The 18,961-nt window shown below is 41.7% G+C and overlaps 1 protein-coding gene across 1 annotated transcript in view; it reads left to right on the top strand.

The window, feature by feature from the left end:
* The first annotated feature begins 5,412 nt into the window (after positions 1-5,412).
* Positions 5,413-18,961, top strand: part of bach2b (BTB and CNC homology 1, basic leucine zipper transcription factor 2b) — a 59,230-nt gene continuing 45,681 nt past the window's right edge. Inside the window, exon 1 of the mRNA XM_083689439.1 lies at positions 5,413-5,656. The gene's annotated coding sequence lies outside the window, so the exon portion shown is untranslated. The remainder of the gene's footprint in view (positions 5,657-18,961) is intronic.

Below are 18,961 nucleotides of genomic sequence, written 5' to 3'. Positions count from 1 at the left end.
AAATAGGCTAGAAGTGGTAGAGATGTTGCCGTTTTTAATAATGGACAGAATTTGGGTCATAATATCTTGTATGTTGGTCTATAAATTGCACTGTGTGCCAGATACGTATTCCATTAATCTGTAGGAATCCCTGGTCGTCCTTCAAACTGGCTGTGGGCTATTATTTAAGAACTTGAGTTCTCCTCTGCAGAGTCAAAGACATTGTACAGAGAATGCCCACTGTTCCAGCTCTATGGTTTTTAGTTCACTTTCTGTATATCTTTCTTGTATTGTATTACATGTTAGTTTATGTTCTTTGGACAGTTAAGTAATGATATTCTGAATTTCACAACCGTCCTAAAAATTGTTTCATATAATGTCTCTCTGAATCTCGTTTTAATTGATTTCAGAGCGTGCTGTAGTAAATCATGTCCTGCTACTGAGGTCTCCAATAGGTTTGCTTAGTTTTCAGTTAATTATTTTCCATTCATAATTCCAGCCTGAGTACTGTATCATTAGACTGATGCTAATGAGGACATGTGAAAGAGAATAGAGAGTGATGTGGCAGCTCATCATTTTGATGGCAAAATTAAGAACATATTTTGAGTAGATAATTGGAAGTAGTTTCCCAGAGAATCTTTTATTTATTTATTTTTTTAATGGGAATGTTCATAATCAGTTTCTGCTGCTAACACTGTATGGCTCTTTTTTCATCAAAGAAAACAGCAGACAGCTATTTCCATGTGGTAATATTCACACATTTCTGTGTTAATGCTGAATTGAAAGCTCAAAGCTCTATAGAGACTGAGAGGACAAGTACTGAATGATCCAATTTCCAGCTCTGTTGAAGGTGACAAGTGGCAACCGCCCACTGAGGAAGAGGCAGAGAGACATGCAGAATAAAAAAGGTCCCCCAGGAGCATGACAGACCAGATGTCATATGTTGCGAGAGAGAGAAAAAGTGAAAATGCTGTTGACATATTATGTGTTCCTGCTTGCCAGTGTCATACTTGTCACTGATGTGCAGATGCTCTCAAGTCACACACAGTGACCCCATTGAGATGGCACGTCTCTGCACTGTCCATTATGAGTGAGAGGTGTGTGAGTGTGCCTTTCACTATGCATTAAATTGAAGCTGCATACCACATCTTCTCCCCAGATGCCCCTGGGTGATGGGCAGTGAGAGGAGTGAAAAAGGCAATACTGGCGGTAAAGTGAAGGGGATAAATAGTAATCTATCAGTCCCTTGCACCGTACATTATGCACCTAAGAATGCATACATCAAACGCTGTGCATGCGTGCATCTCTCTCTGTCTGGTGTATGAAGAGAGAGATAGAGACAGAGAGAGCTGAAGCGCTCACTGAGTTGTGAGTGGGACAGTGCGACAGGCTGTTATTATAGCCCATGTGACTGACAGCATGTGGGCGAAAGGTAATTGCTGAAGTATGCCTGTGGTGACGAGGGCCTTCAGAGGAACGGATGTGCAGCAGACTGAGGCACGCAGAGAGAGAGAGAGAGAGAGAGAGAGAGAGAGAGAGAGCTCAAAAGTGATGACTCATCTCTCACACCCCATTCACTCATGTTTGTTTACTCCGCTCATCGGCAGAGCAAGTGAGCGTGGTGACAGGGCAATGTCTCACACCGATGACCCATCTAAAGGGATTTTACCTGTTTAGCCACATGGCAAGCAGCTTAGCAAAGTCCAGGTCTACTTCCTATGTAAACACCCCCTTGCACAATGCTGACAAGACTAAACAGTGAAATCCTCTGTTTACAGCACTGTCCAGGCAGGCACACAGTTGAATTACAAATGTACGCGAAGAAATTGTAGCATGATCATGATGACAATTCCCTCCCTAGCTTATCTAGTCAGATTCCTTTTCCTGGGTAGAACTGGCAGCTACTCAGAAATGCTTCTCTCCCTCTACTCCTCACTGGCCCAACCTCACACATCAGTGGCTAAAACTGGCAGTCAACAAAGAGCTGTTATCGTTTGACTGTCGTTTTATGTACACGAGGGTTTGAGTATGTGCCAAAGCATTGGTTTGGCATTGGTTTGAACCCTGCAACCCCAGCTAACCACCCACGCACATGCATGCACACTTGTCCACACTTGAAAAAAAACTGAAAATAACAACCTGTCAGCCATGGAAGTTATGTCTTTTATCTCTCCATCTCAGAGGTAAGGTGAAAAAAAATGCTAAATAGCTCAAACTGCCAGACAAGTATTGTGGGAGGCCTGAGGCAGGGGTTGACCCCAAGTCATCCAGCCAAACAGTACTACTCTGGAGAAGACACTCAGAGAGTATATAATAATATTGTGATATTTTGCAATTCAACTGTGTGTGTGCATGATCATGTGTGTGTGCCTGTCTGTTTGTTTGTTCTTGTGTGTGTGAGTGCCTATGTACTGTATGTGTATACTAATGTGTGTTTGTGCAGCTTTTTGAGGGAAGTGTTACCTGTCCTGAAGGTAACCTTAGACAGGGAAGTTCGTCTGTGGCATGCTTTGTTATGAATGGCGGTTAGAATGGTCCCAGAGGCGTTGTTAGTGCTGCAGTAATTGACGTAATCAAGGTATTTGGCGTTGGATCTCATACTGGCTGCTGGCTGACAACAAGGGTGCATTTACGTCTTTGTGCCTCTGCCTGGGCTTGCTACTCTCCTTAGCCAGCAAATTCATGGATGTTTCTTGGCTCTGTGTCCTATCGCTGTGACCGCAAGCCCAATGAATCACTTTGAAATGAGTCATCCTCGCTCTGAAGATGTGACTCTTTGACCGAGTTGTCTCTCTCATTTTGTGCGAGGCTTTTGTTGTTGGTTTTACTCCAAACACTTTTGATATGAGTCATTCATCTCGGCAAATACAGGAATAGGACTGCTTAGTTTGCAGTGCAATGTGGTTTACAGTATACCTTGAATATACTGCATAAATTATGACTACACAAAGTGTGAATTATGTTTGTGTCTATTAAACATCCAGCTTATGCTCTACCATTTCCAATTATGTATTTTTTGAAATGGCATTTCATGAAGGTGAACATTTGTACATGTCTCGATGCGGATGTCAAACTCCTATGAGGTCTTGCTGGGTTGCTTACAGTATCATAGATTATGTAAGAATTAAACCATAATGGGATGATCTGATGCCTTTCTTCTCTTTAGTGGGATTTAACAGTATTAGAAATGTATTTAATTAGATATCTCCACTTATTCTATAAGTATTGTATCCTCAGAAACGATTTTCATCTACCCCCCAACTCAGCACAAAACAACATTCCTTTTTTCTTGAGCAATACATGTAACTGCCTTGTCCTCACAACTAAAAAGGTCATACAGTAGATTCAGAACTCTAGCTAACTCTAGCTTGAGCTAACTTCAGATCGACGGTAGTCTCTCTCTTCATTGTGTTACCTCCTGATGCCTTGCCCGAATGGCAGACATTGCACATGGTGTTTATATTAACTCTAATTAGACTTCCTGACATAAAACTCAGTGTTTGTCCGCATTGTGGGCGGGAGACCTTGCCATCCCCACCGTAGACTTCTTAGCCCCCCACCAGCCCCTCCCATCGCCTTCCGCCACCCAACATCAGTCAGCCCCTATGAAAAGGCCCAAGGGAAAGGTCATTGAGTGCAGGAATGCCACTGCTCTCTCTCTCTCTCTCTCTCTCTCTCTCTCTCTCTGTGCGTGTGTGTTTGTGTGTGTGGGTGTGTGTGTATAATTAAATTCTACTCATGCACTTAGAGGATTCTGAGCATAGGCAAGATGTTGAGTACAAGAGCATCGCTGAGACAAAAGAGTGAGCATAGCCTTGTCTACCCATGTTGAGATATGAGACCGACCTCCTCTTTCTGAATGCCCGCAGCACAGCTTTGTTGCTAAACCCTTTGGATTGGGTGTTAAAAAGCTTCACACGTCCTGAAGGTTTTAGTATGGATGAATATGAATATGAATGTTTTCACTAATCTGGCGGATTCGTTTTGGATTGTCAAGCGGTGTCTCTGGACCCCCCAAAATCAGTCCTTCATGGATTCTAAGACTTCTAAGATTTCTCATTGCAATCTTTTTTCTCCTAATATTCTACCAAAAGGGTCATTTTCATTGCCTTTTGACATTAGTATAGTATTGTCTGGTAAATGGCTTATGACCCAATATTGCCTCATATTAAAATGAGCACATACAATAAAGGGTGACTGCAGCAAAAAATCTGAACATACGCATCAGAGAATGGTTGCATGTAAAGTTCCCAGAAAGTATGTCATACTGTACATCAAAATTAGCATTAAGTCTATGGTCAAACTGAATGTACTCTATATAACATGCCTTGCAAGACTATTAAGTGATTGGTATGATCATGTCTACTTGTAATCAGTAATCTCTGTCAGTGAGAGTATGCTGAGCTACACAACAACAACTATGCACCCCTTTGTTGCCAGGGTTATCCCTTGCAGGGATTGTTTTATTGTTTATGATATTGTGCAGCTGGAAGAATTGCACAAGATCATCGCACAGTCCCAGAACACCTTTCAAAAGGATCACAGGCTTATTGTTCGCAGGAATTCTCTGTCTTTCATGTTTCAAGTCTATACAGAATATCTGAAATAAGGTAGCTTTCCTGTCAATAGTACCACAGTTAAGACATATGTACTGTAGCAGCATGGGGTGTTTGACAGCCACTCTGAGAATGTTGAGTGAAGTGAACATTGGGATGAAAAGGGAGCTGTCTGCAGCTGCATGATAATTCATAATTACATGCAAACTCCCTGGGGAAGAAACTTACATTAGAAATTAAAATATTTCCATCCAAAGCTCTCTTGTACAAACAGTATGTGGGCTGATTCAGAACAAGACGTGCCTCTGTTGCATGGCTCAATGTTTTCTACCTCAAGCTTCTTTGCTCCTGAACATGGTGGATTTACATCATGTATTTAAAACTCTGGTAAAGAACTGTTTTTATATGGAAGTTTTCTCAGTGAAGCTTTTCTGTTGTCTTATTTATTCCTTGGTATAATTTGGATTATTACCTATTGTAAATAACTTGAAGTATCAATGTAGGCCTAATAAATGAATTATAGGCCTACGTGTATTTTGTGTTATCATTCAATTCACAGTTGTATGTTTTTAAAATGTAAATCTCCTCCTTTGAAAGAGATGTATGTCTAGGAGTGTACTTTGCATTAGTCATAGCACTGCTCATAGAGTAACAAGGAATGCTGAACAGATGGATGGTAACTCGCTGCGCGTACTCGCTGTAGCAATTCACCAACTTCAACTGCGGACATTTTTTTGAGTAGGTGCCTAACTGCCCGGGGCTCCAACGCAATCTGCACCGCGTAATGTTGTGAATGAGGGATACAATGACGTCAGTGGCCGAATGTCAACAATGTAGCGATTGAGAGTAGGCGTTCCATTCGAGTGTAACAAACAGCGGAGACGGAGCAGCACGCTGCACTGGATCATCACACACTGACATTTGCTGAAGAAGAACAACAACAGTTTTATAACCACAAAATTGAATTGTGTATATATAGATATAGCCGTGAAGTTTAACGCAAACCTAATATCCCTGCAGCCGGGGGCTTTAGGAAACTGCAAGGAAGTCATCATGTGAAAAAAAATATTTGGTAAACGGACAAAAGGACTGGATTACAAGGAAAAAGCGAAAGTTAAAAGGTGAGCTGCATGAATATTTTAATGAAGCCAATTTACTGAAATGCGTTTACGAGTCACTTAATTGTTTAACTCCTGTGCACTGTTCACCAATAGACACATATAACGGCGAGTGGAGTTCTAAACTTGTATGTTGAGTGGGGCTGTTATAATGGGAGTGGGAAGCGGTTAAAAAAAACACAAACAAATTTGTGTATGCGTAAATCTCTAAACTAATTATTGGCGGCACGCCTAGTAGATTTTTTTTATCTGGTTGTACTCGTTTTGAGTGTGAGTACTGGTTTAAGAGTGAAACGTAAGGATAGGCTACCACATCCTGTTATGCTCTGACTCAGTATAGTGTGCGCTCCGATTTGAGTGTTTTACAAGTAGTGGATGCATTGCGATCCCGGAGGAGGAGGCGCGTCGATGTGTCGGGGTCAGGCATGGCTCTTGTTTTCTCTGAGAGAAAAGAAGCTGTCACTTGCAAAGGCCTTGACCGATTAAGGGGCCATGGCAGAGGCAAAGACCCTCAGTCCAAATTCCCGCCCTCATTTACTGCATTGCTTTCATTAAACTAGAATTAAAAGTGCAGTGTAATTTCACTTGCAATGTGGCAATGAGTAACCTGTTCGTGGAATGGAATAGTCGTATTATTATGATTTGTATTATGATTATTATTATTATTATTGTTACTATTAGTAGCAGTAGTAGTAGTATTATGTTAATGTTGTTATTATTATCATTAAAGCCGTTAACCCTCGCGCTCTGCTGCCAGGAAGCGGATTGATGTTTAGTGTTGAAAAATATGTTTCCTCTCACATGTGGGATAAAAATGCTAATTTAATGGCACATCGTGATGCTTTTGAGTAATGAAAGCAATTTGTTCGATTCTGCACATGGCTGAACTGCACACATGTAAAACTATCTGCCATCACATTAATTACCCATTAATCCACGTAAAATCAGCAAAATATTTGCTGTGTAAGGGACTGCGAGCCTTATTTGGTTCAGCAGCCAATGTAATAAGCACGACAGCCCGAGGGTGCCATTTAAAGAACCAGAACACTTATTTCACTGAAACCGTCGAAATGGGATTCCCTTTCTATATCTAAAATATTCGATATAACTCAAGTTTAATTGAGGACATGTTACGAGAGTCTACAATAAGGCTGGCCTTTATTCTACAGGAGAATTCCTGCTGGAAATAGCCGCTTTAAACAAAAGCATGCGCCTTTACGCACGGTCCGTGTGCGTTGTCATCTCAACTGATGTTGAATAACTGAATTGTTGACATTATGATTAAATATAAATTACAAACTATAGGCTATCGTAATTTGTTTCCAGTGTACTTCGTTCTTCGTTTTACATTTACGTGATGGGATATACCGTTGGCGCAGTGACTTGGCGGCTTTGTCCTCACTTTAAAATCACCGATAGAAAACGACTATTATCTGTGCATCATATCACACCCTCTCCCATGCTGTATAGGCGACCACGTTTTTCCATACGATGCTGTAAAGTCGAGTGATAAGAATGTGTCACCTGAGTTTTCAGCGCATCGCACAGTGATCAAGAGTTTAGTGTTTCGCATGATGCTGGCATTTTTGATGCAGTGATACAGCAGTTTGTAGCCTATGACTGACACTCGGACCCGTAGAAAGACAATCCTTTGTCTTGTGCTGATGGAACGTGAACCGAACTGCTGATTGCATGAATTCATATCGGACGGTGGCGGATTGTGCCGTGATCGTGGCGCGCACAAGATCTTTTTTCAGTCATGAGTCATTATTTGGAGTGACGTGTCAATGTTGTATTTTCTTTACATGAAAAGATGATCATCTTTGCGCTTATCCTTACGATCCCTCTGTTATAAGACCATTGGTCTATAGGTGTTTACTATGAATGGACCTTGGCCTGTTATTACCAGGTTATTAGAGAAAGGGCTATCATAGAAATAGACATACAAATTAACTTTGACTCTTTTCTCATTTGGTGCCATTTATGCGCATTTAATCCATCAGTCTATAGTATAGCACGTGTGAAGGCTCATGTACTGCAGACATGACGCCATTGTTTTACAGTCTACTGCCTATATCTCCCCTATAGATAGGCACTGCATATTTTCCTTCTTTGCTATAGTGTACACTATAGTTGGTATCGCCTACCAGTTGTTGCAGTAGCTTAGTAACATATCATGCAACCCCACACGTTAAGTCTTACAACATAATATTAATTTCGCTCTGCCTATCATGTGCTTGCATGAATGTGTTTTGTTTGTAGCATTTTCTTCCAAGCATTCCTATTTTGTATACATTGCTTTGAACTCTTCTCTCTTATTCTAAATCAACATTTCTGAGTTATAAGGGAATTGAGGCCACCAGTCCAACGCCTGCAAATACGTTTAAATACATATTTTCTTATGGTAATTTTAGAGCCCTATTAACTGAAAAATAACATCCATGTTCTAACAGAAATTTCCTGCAATGTACAATGAATCACACCAACAGATATGATTGTAGTTTTACCACAGATGAAGAATCTGCACAATGAAACTACAGTACATGACTGGTCAATGTATCTTACATGTGGGGTTTGGCTAAGGAAGTTTCCTCAATTTGACTGGTTGTTTTAGGGATCCACACATACAGTAATTAGTCCCTGAGGGTTCCCAGCCTCTGCTGAAATCCCACACTGGAACAGGATCTCCTCATCTGACACCGTTGGTCCCCCCTGCAGGCTTTCCATTCTGAACCATACACAGGAGTACCTCACCTCCGCAGCTCCTCCTTATGTTTCCATTGCTTTGTGGTAACCCTACGATGTGCCCACAGTAATGGTGTCTTATGTTGCAGATGTTAGCAATGTATCATGCCATGTAATTAAAACGACCAACAAAAACAGTTTATTGATTTCAAAGTAAGAGAGCACTCAAAATATGAATATCCATTCAAAACCTTCCAGTAAGGCACCCATATGAAACTAGGTTGTTATGCCTACGAATGGAACTGCCTGTGGGACAATAAACGGGTGGTTTATGAATTAACAACCACGAGGCAATAAAACTAATTTGACATGTGCAAGTTTTCACACATACATATTTTCCCTGCATGGTTAAAGGAACGTTAACATCACTTGAGGCATTTGAGTAACCTCTATCAGCAGAACTCCACATCTCTAATCAGAGCCTTGAGTAGAAAAAAACATGTTCCCATAGTTCTCCCACGTCAGCACAAAGGCATGTTTGACTCGGCTCCAGCCAGTGTGAGGCACAGACGGGACAGTGCTGCTGGGAGAAATCTAAGATCCTGCAGCTCAGACGAAGGGCTTTTGTTTTTCCTTCTCTCTCTCTCTCTCTCTCTCTCTCTCTCTCTCTCTCTCTCTCTCTCTCTCTCCTGAGTGTTTTCCCCCTCTGCCACTGTCCGGGGCAGTGATGCTTACTGGCATTATCACTCACCATGTGAAATCAGACTGCATTAACGCGCCAAACCAAGCTCCGTCTGCGGTTGCAAAAGCCCTCCATGAAACAGCAATGCCTCTCAGTGTGTTCCCTGTGCGGGGTGAGAGTGCCAAAAAGCTATCACACACCAAGCGCTTCAGGCAAGATAGCTGATTGCTTTGTTTTGTTTAGAGTTTTTACTGCCTGTGAGAAATTATCAAGACTCCTAAATCACCCCGATGACTGTGTCAGAGGACTCAGATGATCTACTGTATTTACCGACTTGAGAGTGACAATGATCACCTTGGTGAACTGTGTGGCCCCTGGCCGTGAGGCAGCATGCCCATGCAGCGAGCTAATGCTCATTAGGAACCCCACCCTGCGATCATCCATTACCTTTTAATTGTGCAAAACGGATTGAGCAAACTTACTTCCTCACATCTGGTCTGAGTTGGACTTGGGGGACCAGGAGGAGTTGGTAGCTGTCTGGGTGGTAATGTGGATGCTCCAGCCATGTACAGTAAAAGAGAAAGAAATTCAATGAGGGGAAACACTCTATCGGCACTTCTCAGTCCACTTCCTTCACGGAGAGGTAGCTATCAAGGGAGGTCGTTAAAATCAAAGGGCAGTCATCTCACTGTACTGCAGGTGATTGGAAAAAGTTCATCATTCTCTTACTGGACACTGTGTGTGTTTAGAGGTGTTTGTACAGTACGTTACTGGATCTACTGTATTCCTCTGTGAAGCACGAAGCTGGAGGAGCGTGGTAAAGCCAGGGCAGCTGCCGTTTGGACACGGTGAGCCCCTCACACAAAAGGCGCCAGCCCAGGAGTGCTCTGGTGAGAGAGAAGACGATGCCAAGGAGAAGGCTGCAGGGCTCTCAACCTCAAGTATACCACTTTAAACAGCCTGAATGATCAGATATTATTAAAGGGCAAACCTGTAAACATCACGCCAAAGGAGTTTTTTTCCAGTCCCTCTTATCTCAACACTCAATCTATCTATCTAGACAATTGTTTTTGTTGCAGAGTTATCGGCTAGAATACAGTATGATCTTACATACTGCTTACATTTCCTTTACAGTTTCATTTACGGCATTTATTTTTCAGTTCCCCTAACAGAAGTGAAGCATACTATAAGACATTTATATGGATAGAAATGGCATTGAAAATTCAACAATGACATTTTCAATCAAATTCAGTTAAAGGGATGTTTGTACAACATAGTTTTTTGTGTATTTTCTACTCATGTTTATTTAGTTTATTTGGTTATCTATGTACAGGATCTTAACATTTCAAAGAAGCCTGTGCATGTTTTCTACAGCCATCAGATTGTGTGTGTGGTCCTCTCCTCTTAAGCGTCAGGAGGACTTGTGACGTATGTGACACCAATTTTTCCTTTACTGAATTAATTGGGAAAATGGTGGCATTGAAACCACATCAAGTGCCTCCGCTGTGCCAATATGTCTATGTTCACAGCACAGTTCCTGAGAACTGGGCAGCTGTTAGCACTAGCTCCTCTGTTCAAGATACAGCTAAGGAAGGGCCAGTGACTCATTACATCTGGGAAGTAATTCTATAGACTGATCATTGTCCTTACTCACATTTTATTTGCTAAGCATTTTACCTTTTGAGAGCCAAGCACCCAGCTCTGTTCCAGTGTGTTGTCTGTGGTCCCTTGAGGCTGCTTCTCCCACAGTGGTAATGACATGCATTTTACACACCTTATCAAATTAGGGTTGTTTGCTGTGAATTTGAGGGCGGAGCAAACATGATACAGTCTCTAGGGGTGTGTGTGCTTGTGTGTATGCACTGTGTGTGTCCTCAAGGGGAACTCTTAAGTAGATAGTTAGTGCGAGACCCTCTCTTTCCTCCAGTTAAATTTAGAGCCATCCCGCTGTCAGCGTTTTCCCTCTGCAGCTGCTGAATCACATGTGGAGTGGAACCGGAGCCCCTTCTGACCACTGACCACTCTGTCACCACAACTCAACTCAACCTTTCTCATCTATCCATACTCCCTCACTCATCTCAAACACTTGTCCACTACCTTTCTCTAACTTACTCTCGTCATCCTCTCACAAACTTTGAATTTTACTTGCTAGCAAACCGATGCTCATCCTTCTTTGGTTACAAGCTCACCCTGTGACCTGCACAAAAAGTCTCCCATACCAGACTCAGAAACCTAGACTGAGCGGTTTTGGGACGAGACTGCCTGCACTTTAGCTTGTCCCGCAATTGTTCACTTAATATCTGTATTAAACACATTCATCCACACTCTGTCACATGACTCTGAACACCAGTACCCTTACTCACTTGTTCTATTACTGTTAATGCCATCCTATTTTATTTAGTCTAAGCGTGTGAGTTTGCGGGGGCCAGCATGGCTCTATTTGTGTCTGTTTCTAAAGGTTACCCCTAACCCTATCTTTGCATGGTGGGCTAGGCTAGGCTAGGTCAGCTGTTAGGTTGAGAGCACAGAGACCACCGCCTGACACGACGTGAACCAGAAGAATACTGCTCTGTTGTCTTCCTCTGCAGGCGTGAGGTCATATCCTTACTCTTATGTGACACTCTCTTTTGTTCTGCTCTCCAGCATGGCAGGGCAGCTCATCAATGGTTGTGGGCCAGAAAACTCTTTTAGAGCTTTCAGGAGAGTTGTACTCTCTCTCTCTCTCTCTCTCTCTCTCTCTCTCTCTCGCTGAGCTAACCTATGCAGAGTTCCCATGCAATGGTATCTGAATGCAGCAGTCACACACATACTGGCGGCAACAAAGCAAACCTGTGGGGGAAGACAAGGGACTCACATGTTCCTGGTTTTCTGACAGCACAGATGACTCATACAAGCCTCTGCATGATGATATTATGCTCCGTCTTAATATAACCTGCACAGTTTGCATGGGTGAGCAAGACATGGCCTGGAAAAAATTACACTTCACAGAAAATGTGACACAGATGCATAGTTGTGTTAGTTATTCCTTTATAATGGTACAAATGTGAACGTGATCAATATGTCAGATAACTTCAGTTATGGAATAGACTTCAATGATTTTTGTGTACCTGTCAGTATATAGATTTAATTTGTTTATAACTTTGTGTATTTTGTCCATTTTACTATTATCCTCATTCTACCTCAGGTGTATGATATCAAGTGTTGAGGAATTTCTGCACTTCCTTCACTTTGGCAAACCATTTCATCATCGAATTTCGCAGTCCTCTGCCAACAACAATTCTTCCGCAAAAATGTGGATCTTTTTTCCATCTGGTCTTAGAGCCTTATTGAATTACAAGGGTTGTGTCTCCATTGTCGGTAATTTAAAACAGTATTGGTTGAAAGCCTGAATGAACCCAGTCCCAGGTTTGCTAGAGGGCCTTTCTGACGTTCCCTGCCAAGGTCATTCGGTTTTCCCCTTTCCCATTTTTCTCCCAAGTCGATGGGAAAAAGGAGCAACAGTCAGTCAAGCACTTGAGAGTGGAAGGTATTTAAACAATCAACGGATTCCTGGTAAGGGGAGTGAGATCATTGTTTTAGTCAAGGGGGGAGGGAGGGAGGGAGTGAGGGAGTGGGAGGGAGAGGGAGGGAGAGGGAGAGCTGGGATGACCCCGTGGCAGGCTGTTGTTGTCTGTCTGCCAGGGCCACTCAGTGAGCACAGTGAACTCTGAGGTAACATTGGCTCTGGCAAAGGTCAGAATTCCTGCTAGATGGATTTATTTGTACTGCTTTGCACATCAGAAACGCTTGCTGAAAACAAAACATTCCCATTGTGTATGTGAGAGCTGTTAACACGGAGCTCTAACATCTGCGCCTGATGAAAGCTGCATGAATAATAATGAAAAAAAAAAGAATGAGCCCCTCTTCCAGGGTCAGAGTAAACAAGTCAAGCCTTGATAATGATCATCAATAATTACATTTTTTGTAGCAATTCTTTATTTGTTTTCATTCTCGGATCAGATGTGTCCTTCATTGATTTCTCCCAGCAGCTATCAGGAGATAAATATGGTTCAAGTCGAGTAAAAGCTGCGTCGAAGAAACATACATGCTATACTCATAGTCAGTTATTTGTAACAACACAAATTCCAGGAAATACAGAATCATGTTTTCATTCAAATCATCATCGCTGAAGCAATGGAGGGTAAAAAGCACAAAACAAAACATGTATAATGTGTGGTTTTGGTAAGGTGCAGCTGTAGACGTGGTGTTGGTGTTTGTGAGCATGGGAGGGGGAGGGGGGAGGGGGGAGGGGGAGATCTGCATCCTGTGAGACTTGCACAGGTGGTTGGGAGGAGGGGAGAAGGTGGGCGTGGAAGTGCAGGGGCGTAGTGCCCACTTCCTGCACTAAGCACCATGATGTACAGTAAACCAGTTGGCTCACGACCAGATCAACAGGATTTGCTTGTGGTGGCTTCTCTCCGCCTCACACAGGGCTGCCATTGGCAGAGACCTTGTGGCTTGTTGTTCCTTATGCGTTTTGTTAATGCTTTTCTGAAAACAATGTAGCAAAAATTTCTTGAAAGTTAGTTTCTCCACCAAGAAAAAGTGTTGAATTGTATGCTATATATACCCCTCAAAATGGTGCTCTGAAAAACACAGGATCAAATCACTGGTAACAGCAATTAATTTTCCATTGTGTTTTGCACCCTTTTTGGAATGGAAAACATTAAAGTATGGTTTAGTAAAAATCCACGTTTGCAATCTGAGTTTGAGCTCTTTCTGTGCAGAGTCTTGTACTTGTGCGGGTCAGACTTTGTGTCAGTTCTTACACAGAGACAATCACAGTAATCTGTGGTTAACGAGCTGGTTCAGAGGTGGTCAGTCTCTCCCAGCAGCTCAGGCCACTGAGCCAGGTGTATACGGTGGGCTTATCTGCTCACTGCTCAGTAGGGTGAGTAAGCACAGACAGCTTTATGTACCTGTAGTCAGTCACGTGTTGCCCTATCTGTCCCACCAGCCAGCCTGCCAGACAGCTAACAGTGTCATTAAGGACATATGGTGAAAGGTCAGCAAGTGAGAGCCAGAATCCATCCAAGTGCTGATTTTCTAAACTCACGTACCAAGTTCTTCTCTGCTACATCAGCTGAGGCATATCAAAACAGAGCAAGTACAGTATAAACAGCATATTGTGTATGGAAATGCATCACCTGTTTGTAATATAAAGAGTATGTTTTATTTTCTCCTTTTCTACAGTGTTTTGATTGAAATGATATGGTCCTGAAATTTAAGACACTTGATTTAAATCTATATTTGTTATGTCTCCTTTTGACTGTAGGAATTGACATGAATTTCACCTCAAATCTTAAGGGGAAAATATGTGTATGTTTTAGATTAGATACATTTCCCATGGAGAATGTTGAAGGATGTTGCATGGGAAACCTCCACCATAGTTACATAGATCAATATAAAAGCCTGCATTTTGGTTCACTCTCTCTTACGTTTAATGTGATGCCTAAAATGAATACATTTTATGTTCAGGATATCCATGTATTGGAAAGGCAAAGGTACAGCATCACTCTACAAGTAATATTCAAGTGTGTTTTTTCAGCCACATTTTGTATTCTCCAAATGATGCATTATACTTTGTTTCAAATATATATCCTTTTCTTACAAATATGTTATGTAGAGAAACATTCATACCTCAAAGTTAAGTAGAGATACTGTAGGGGATACTGAATCTGTAAATACTGAGTATACTGAATTATACTGAATCTAAATAGTTATAATCTACTGTAAATATGTAATACATTTTGACAACCATACTCTTTGGCGTGATAAAGGGCTGGCAATATTGCACAAGTGGCATTTGTATTTGTTTGATGTGATTGAGCAGGAAGTACTTTATATGGTCTCTTTGTGCAGAAAGGTCAGATATGATTCCTGGGGTTGGCTTGTCTGCTGATACTGAAATAGACGGAGAAAAGTGGCCAATTAGAAACAGCGCTAGACTCCACTAAAGGTCCTCAAGACCAAGTACTGCTGTCGACTCTGGTTAAAAAGGGAAAGACAATCCCAAAAAACAAAAAACCTTTGCGACATGGATGATGGTTTGATATTTACAAATTGCTGTCAGTCATGAATTTATCCATTTTGAATAAGGATATCTTAGTATCCTTCTCCTTCACTCCTTCTTGAGACAATACCTTCAATTGCTTTCCCATCAGAGAGAGAGAGAGACAAAGAGTGGATGGGTCGATAGTGGCGCCTGCATGAAAGGCTTTATTAGCTGGCCGTTTAGATGGATTACAGCAGCACTACATCCCTTTCATCTCAGACTCAGGGATTGTGTCTGGAGGGAAGGAAGCAAATTGTTCCTCATTATGCTTACCATGCACTTTTACACTCCAGTCCCTGCACTCAGAATTCTCATGATGCCACCTGTTTGAACACAGCATGCAAACTCTATGAATGTATGCAGAGAGTACATGTGCTGTACTTTATAATGTCTCATTAGAAGGTTTATCCTGATAATCATTGCATTTAGTAGCCACACGGCTAGAAAGATGTTTATCGTGAGTAGCCGTGTAGCATTGCAAAGTATGATTCATCAAGAGATTTCTATCGTTATACAGTGACACCTGAGCCTCTGCAAACTACGTCATATTGCGGCATGCAAAGTTTGCAGCTCAAAGCACATTTCTTGATTCAGTGGTTTGATTATAATCATCAGCACAACCAATGTAACGTTACGTCAATAACATTAATTGTGTCAATGTTGAGGTCCTGCTAAGGTGGTACAAGAGATGGCAAGTCCCATTTAAGATTGGAGTCAGTTTGCATATCTTCTCTTGTATACCATATACAAGAGAAGATATCCAAGCTGATTCCAATCTTAAATGGGACTTGTTGTTGTATTTACAGGTTTTATCGTTTGCTTAAACACATTTGTCCACTCTGACATCACATTTTAAAAACAATTAACACACAGACAGAAGCTGACTCGCCAAAAAGACTAATTTTGTTTGCAAAATGCTATAACAACTCACAAAACATTAAAAACATGCAACAAAAGCAAATATTTCCATCAATCAACACAACTTGTTGTCAAATTAATATATTCGTTTGATCAATCATTACACAATGGACAACAAAATACAAAATACAGCTATCAATATGAACCGGTTCAACCTTAATTTGTGCTGTATGCCTGTGCCATTTTTGATACTTTACATTGTTATAGTATGTGCCAAAAAAGGCAAGCAAGCATATCACAACATGAATTGTATTATTTTCTCCAAAGATGATTTTACTAGAGATAACAAACCCTGCTGCACTCTGCACCTGCACGGTTTACACTTTTTTGAGATGCCCTGTTGAAATACTGCAAAAAAAATTAACTGTTGTTGGCATGTAAGACCTACAGTAAGCACCTAGACTAGACAAATTTGGACATTCATTATGGTACAGCTTTTGTACTGCATTCTTTCTTTCCAAAGAACCAAAGAATTTCACCCAAAATCAGAAATACTCAGATTTTTCCATGTCATTCTTTTTTCCATACTTTTCAAACTCAAATGCTGAATACTGTAAATAAAAATAAAATAAACATAAAAGCAAGCAAAGGAAACTTATGGGTGGAAATATTAAAAAAACAAAATAAAGAGTTGAAATACTCAGAACTTCACATTTAGTCCATTTGTTCCTGACGATTATGCCACAGGTTCTCATCAACATCGCATTGGATGTTTTCAATGCACTGAGGGAAAAGCCTCCTTGCATGGCGTATCCATCCCTGGCAGTCCTCTGCACCTATTGCCAAACAACCAGCATTCATTGCCTCCAGAAAAGGAGAGTATGCAGGGAGAAATGGTATCATCATACGGGGCTGTGCTGCAAACCATTCATTCACAAGGCGAGAGCGGTGGAAGGCAACATTGTCCCAAATGATGACATGCAGAGTCATGCCAGACCTCAACAGCCCAACAACAACTCTTCGGGTGGAACCAGTCTTTCATTCAGTGCATTAAGAAATATGATGAGGCATTCTGTATTGTATGGGCCGATAGTTGGTATGTAGCAAAGGACACCGTCATTGGAGATGGCAGCACACATGGCGATATTGGCACCCCTCTGACCTGGCACTGTAATAGTGGCCCTCTGCCCAATGATGTTCCTCCCGCGTCTCCTCACTTTAGAGAGGTTGAAGCCGGCTTCATCCACATAAATGAATATGTGATGTGCCCCTTCAGCTTCAAGCTGCCTCCTTCACGATGTCAGAGTTTCTTTACAATGGAACTCTGTACAGCTGCTTTATTCCAACATGGTTTTGTGTAAGGACTCGATCAATAGTAGCCAAACTCACACTGTTGATATTTGTAAATGCTCCCTGATCTGCAATTACTGCTGCCTGGATTTTACGCAGTCTGATCACATTGTTTACCACAACCATATCTACAATGGCAGCCTCCAGTTCAGCACTAAAGGTCTTTCCTCTGCCACCAGTGTGTGGTAGTCTGTGGATTCTATAAAGTAAATGCAAAAAGCGTGTCAAAACTGACATTATGACAGTCACATAAATGGGTTTGATGAAACAACTGCATTACTGTAGACACAGTTTGCTCTGCCAACAGGGCAATACAGTAAAGCTGAAATACACAGTGGTATACAGTAACATTGTGACTTACCTATTCTCATTCTGAAAAAGTCTGACAATAGATAAAGGACAAGCCATGATTGATTACATGGTCAATAACTGTTCCCCAAATTTAATTTGAAACTTGGGCTCTATTTTCTCCTCTTGCTGCGGCTCCTCCACCATGTATGCCAACTCCTCTTCCTCGGGCCCCTCTGCCATGGCCTCTTACTCTCCTTACATGCCTTTGGCCTCTTTGATCCATGCTTGCAAACAGCAACACAGAGGTGGCATCATTTATAGATGGATAAGAACTGATTGCTGATTGAAGAGTTGTGCAAAGGATTTTCACACAGGTGCTTTACAGATTCAGAATTATGCAAGTCATTTCTTAGTTGTGCTAAGAAGATGATGATGGAGATCAAGTGGATCCCAGTTTCATTAAGCGTGTCTTAGCAATCGAGAAAAACTATCATTTGCGATAAGATGTATGTGAGCAACATTACATTGGTGTGTTTTCGTCATTGGTCTGGGCCACAAGCCAATGGGAAGTGGTACTGCAAGAAGCAATGATGACGTGTGTGTGTGTGTGTGTGTGTGTGTGTGTGCGTGTGTGTGTGTGTGTGTGTGCGTGCGTGCGTGCGTGCGTGCGTGCGTGCGTGTGTGTGTGTGTGTCTGTGTGTGTGTGTGTGTGTGTGTGTGTGTCTGTGTGTATGTGTGTGTGTGTGTGTGTGTGTGTGTGTGTCTTATGTGTGTCTGTGGGGAAGACCACACTTCAGCCCCCAAACCTGTCAATCATGAGGGTGGCAAAGCACTTTCATTTAGCGGTGCCAGAAAGTCACTGCTGCTGGCGAATGACAGATCACAATCACCAAATGGAAGACAAACTTGTAAGTAGCAGACTTTCTCTGTGTTCTTTCACATTCAACGTACAATATATGTTGTTGCCAGGGGAGCTGTTTTTATTTTTCAGCAAGTTTGTGCTTTTGTGGTCACAATGTGTGAAGACAATTGTTCACATAACTTTTCTGTGACAATAACATGTGTACCGACCATGTTGAATTACCAGTTATATAGTTATTTATTTGTTTGTTGAGTTTCCCTTGGCTTAGTTACTACAGTATATTCTTGAACTGTGTGGCAAGAGAGTTCTTTTCAGTTGCACAGCCTATTGTATGAATTAGATTAACCATGGGTTTAGAGTGAATTAGGTCAGTCTATCTAAACTTGATTCATGGATCCATGGTTTACAGCAAAGCTGAGAGGACACGAAAGGAAAGACATTGGGTCAAGAACTCACTTACAGATCCTTGAAGCAGATCATTCTAAT

This window comes from Argentina silus, assembly GCF_951799395.1.
Source record: "Argentina silus genome assembly, chromosome: 17".
NCBI lineage: Eukaryota > Metazoa > Chordata > Actinopteri > Argentiniformes > Argentinidae > Argentina > Argentina silus.
The sequence above is the reverse complement of the archived record's forward strand: the minus strand, read 5'-3'. Positions and strand labels throughout refer to the sequence as shown.